Source organism: Rattus norvegicus, chromosome 14 (assembly GCF_021556685.1).
Source record: "Rattus norvegicus strain SHRSP/BbbUtx chromosome 14, alternate assembly SHRSP_T2T, whole genome shotgun sequence".
Classification (NCBI taxonomy): Eukaryota; Metazoa; Chordata; class Mammalia; order Rodentia; family Muridae; genus Rattus; species Rattus norvegicus.
The window spans coordinates 140575-145418 of NC_141547.1; the positions used below are offsets into that span (position 1 = coordinate 140575).

Below are 4844 nucleotides of genomic sequence, written 5' to 3' on the forward strand. Positions count from 1 at the left end.
TCAGACTTCCACGAAAGTCGGTGCAGGGCTCTCAAGCTGCGGGTTGGCGGCTGTCGAAACATCCACTAGCCCTCAACCCTCAGACTTTGTGCTATCAGTATGTTTTAATTTTTTTCCAGATGCCATCCTCTGTGTGCAGTGCAGATTGTTGTCCTGGATTCAGAAGATTCTGGAAGGAGGGAATGGCAGCCTGCTGTTTTGTTTGTAGCCCCTGCCCTGAAAATGCAAGTTCTAATGAGACAAGTGAGTGTTTGCTGCTCTGATAAATTCTGAAGATATATATTCCTCTTGTGCCCCAATGGGATTATAAAGTCAATTAACAGGCAACTGAAAATATAAAATATATTACTTTTCTAACTTACTAGTTGTAGATATAAAAATAATTAACAAATCTTGCCAAAATAAAAAAAAACATTATCTCTTTTGTGTTGTTGTAAAATTTTATTGAAATGCTGTCTTTTATCTCCACTAGACCCAGCACTGCATTGTCCCCAAATATCTGCTAGATATCTTGCCAGAAACACACATCCCAACTCTGTGGTGGCCCAGTTTCTCTGCTGCCACACACTCTCCCAAACTCAATTCTCCACAAGAAAGAACACACAACATTATAACCTCTGATCCAATAGATAAGATATAATTGCCCACCTAAACATACAAAGCCTTGTACACATCCATCCTTTAAGAATATTCATAACAACCTATAGCTACACAGAGTGGAATCTTAAGGTCAGCCTCCATGTTCTCTCCATGGCTCTCTTCCAGTCTCCTCCCATTCCAGTCTCCTCCTCTTCCCTCAAACTTTTTTCCCCACCCATCCTTCCTTCTCGTCCAATGACAGGCATCTTTCTATTTTGTACTTGCCTTCACCTGCATAATGAATGTTATCATCCCACATTTTACTCTTTTTGTCTAATTAAAAAAAAAAACCTTTTCTCAAAAAAAAAAAAACCAAAAAACAAAACAAAGAATAAAAAAAAACCCAAAAAACCTTTTCTCTCAAATATAAGCCAGGTACAACTATTATCACTTTGTAATTAAAAGTAAAAATATGTAGCAGAGTTTGCTCTTGTTGGGCACCAATGGCCAGAGAAGCCCTGAGTCCTGTCAGGGTTCAACCACCCTCCCCGACATGCCCCCCACCAGTGTAGGGAGATATTAGGAGAGGAAGGGGTAGGTTGATGGGTGGTGAATACACTCACAGAAGAAGGGAGAAGGATGGAATGGGGGGTTATGGAGGAAAATCTGGAAAGGTGATAACATTTGAAATGTAAATAAATTTAAAATGGGAAAAAAGAAGAAGGGATCAAGCTAAAGTATTTCTTAGTGGAAAGTATCTTCAGAGGTTTTATTTCTGTCTATGCTAATATTCATGCATCTCATGAATAATAGTCAGAACATTTGTTTGTTTATTGCCAGTTCAAGATACATCTGAGGGATTATTTCTTTAATGATTTCTACTTTTCAAATATTAATACTATATTACCTCTCAGTATCTACCTTCTTCTTATCACTTATGACAGGAATCACCTAAATCCAATAATGCTATTGTTACTTTTACATGAATAGATGCTTATAAATATATATACATACACGAAGCCCATGTGTTCAATTTAGTGTTTTTTCTATGTCAATAACGTTGAGATAGTGAATTCTTGAGTGCCTATTACAGGTATTGTTCCAGTAAAGTCAGAGTCTCAAGGTGTCATTGGGAACAAATTCATAAGACAGTTAATGATCTCAGAAAACCCTGAGCATTGGGTTTTGTGTTTAAAAAAATATACCCAACAACATTGTAGTTTATAAAGGTATCTTCTCTGAATTCAATAATCTACTTGATATTAACATGTAATCAAAAATGGTTTTTTAAATCTTTGCTTTTTGATAACATCAAAATGATATAATCAACAAAGTTAAATATACAAAGAAATAATTTCTAGGTTTTATTTTCCCTTATATCTTTATGAACTTTATGAACTAAGAACAATGTTGTGCATCAGTGTTCTTCAAATTTCATTGTCAGCATCAAAGACAGCATTACAATGCTTGTTTTAACAGCCTTACTTGAAATAAGTTGCCAATAAAATTTCTAAAGCAATACTAACTAAACTTTTCTTTGGATGTCAGATATGGATCAGTCTGTGGATTGTCCAGAATACCAGTATGCCAACACAGAATAGAACAAATGCATTCAGAAAGGTGTGATCTTTCTAAGCTATGAAGACCCCTTGGGGATAGCTCTTGCCTTAATCGCATTCTGTTTCTCTGTATTCACAGCAGTGGTACTTTGGGTCTTTGTGAAGTACCATGACACTCCTATTGTAAAGGCCAATAACAGAATCCTCAGCTACCTATTAATCGTGTCACTCATGTTCTGTTTTCTGTGCTCCTTTTTCTTCATTGGCTATCCTAACAGAGCAACCTGTATCTTACAGCAAATCACATTTGGAATTGTCTTTACTGTGGCTATTTCCACAGTTCTGGCCAAAACAATCACTGTGGTTCTGGCTTTCAAAGTCACAGACCCAGGAAGACGATTAAGAAACTTTTTGGTATCGGGGACACCCAACTACATTATCCCCATATGTTCCCTACTGCAATGTATTCTGTGTGTAATCTGGCTAGCAGTTTCTCCTCCCTTTGTCAATATTGATGAACACTCTGAGCATGGCCACATCATCATTGTGTGTAACAAGGGCTCCGTTACTGCATTCTACTGTGTCCTGGGATACTTGGCCTGCCTGGCCCTTGGAAGCTTCACTACAGCTTTCTTGGCAAAGAACCTGCCTGACACATTCAACGAAGCCAAGTTGTTGACCTTCAGCATGCTAGTGTTCTGCGCTGTCTGGGTCACCTTCCTCCCTGTCTACCATAGCACTAAGGGCACGGTCATGGTTGCTGTGGAGATCTCCATCTTGGCATCCAGTGCAGGGATGCTGGGATGTATCTTTGCACCCAAAGTACCTCATTTTAATGAAACCAGACAGAAATTTGATTCACAAAATCATGGAGAAATCATATTTCTGAGCAAATATATCAGGAATTCTGTCAAATATAAAGTTGATACATACACCCCAAATATTTAGTTACAGAGCATGTATCTAGTTTTAGAATCATTCACGCTGATTCCTCTAGTTTTGTGTAGAAGTACCATATCTACTGATCTTGCATACATTGTCCATAAAATCTTGCAATCATTCATTTGCTTAGTATCCCCTGGGAGAACTAAAATTTTCGAATAATTAGTACAATTTTATTCGTCATTTTGCTTTCATGGAGATTTCCCCCTGGTAACTTCAAATAAATTTGATAAGGCAGTTGAATCTATAACCTTGTATAGAAAGTGAGTTCTAGGACAGACAGGGATTATACATAGAAACAAACTAACTAAAAATCAACAAAGATGAAATCAGAACACATTTTCTGATTTCCAGTAGGAGCACATACGACAGAATACTGTCTGTTTTTGCAGCTCCTCTTCAAGCTATTGGCCGGTAGTCTAAGGTGGAAATATCCTTTTTCTGCTCCCCAAAACAAACATATTTTATCCAACAATGGACACCTGTGGATAAATTAGGAAATAGTTGGAAGTTACTGAGAAGGAGGGTGACCCATAGTAATACAAGCAGTCTCAACTAACCTGGCAACCAAGATCTCTCAGACACTGAGCCACTAACTAGGCAGCATACACATATGCAACATAGGACTGCCTGGTTTGGCCTCGATGAGAGAAAACACACCTAACCCCTGAGAGACTTGAGGCCCAAGGAATTGGGGGTTGCAGAGGTGACGATTGCCTCTTGGAGATGAGACAGGAGGTAGGGGATGAGAAAGAGTCAGGGAGAAGACTGGGAAGGGAATAATGACTAGTCTGTAAAAAATATTAAAGAATAAAAAAACCGGGGAGGATGGGAAGGGGAACACCCATAGAGAAGGGGAGGGGGAGGAGTCAGGGGGATGTTGGCCTGGAAACCTGGAAAGGGAATAACAATTGAAATGTAAATAAGAAATACCCAAGTTAATAAAGATGAAAAAAAAAAGAATAAAAAAAACCCCAAAACTATAAAGTAGGCTTGTGGATATGTCAACATGCTATTATATTGTAGTTATGGAAAGGATTGGTAAAACTCATGATAATGGTATGTACCTAATTTTTTTCAGAGACTGTCCTCGGTTTGCAGGTATGATTGAGGTCCTAGACTCACAAAATTCTAAAAGGTTGGAATGGGGGCCAGATGATTTCATTATTCTGCTTCCTAGAAAATGAATTTTCCAAAAAGAAAATTGAGTATTTGCAGCTGCACTAAATCCTTCACATTCAATTCTCCTCCTACAATGGGATGCTGAATGGGTGTATAATGCATCAGCATTAAAAATTTAATTCCCTAAGTTAGTCTTCATGAAAGTGTGATCATTAACAATATCTCTTTGAGGAACATGTTTTGCTTTAACATCCACATTTCACTCATTGAAAATTCATGGAAGATGGCATTTTCACAAAGAAAGATTTGATATTTAAACTGTGGCTTAGGGAATTCTACACAAATTTATTATAATGACTGATCTCCTCTAATATTACATTTATATTATATTCCCATCTTGAATTTGAATAATATTTACTTATTCTTTTTATTATTCAGTATGTGTCCCTATATATTTTCTGGTCACCATTTAAGTGGAGGAGCCAGTAGAGAACAGAAAATGTCAAAAGGTCAACTGGACTGTACTTGTTTGGTGCTGGAAATCAAGATTCAAGAACTCTGTTAGATTAATGAAGAGGATAAATGATTAATTGTAACATTGAAAGTTCTGGGTAAGGAAGCGACTAAAGAATTTATTCATGA

General features: G+C 37.4%; 1 pseudogene; it reads left to right on the top strand.

The window, feature by feature from the left end:
* Vom2r-ps123 (vomeronasal 2 receptor, pseudogene 123) lies at nt 117–3024 on the top strand (annotated as a pseudogene).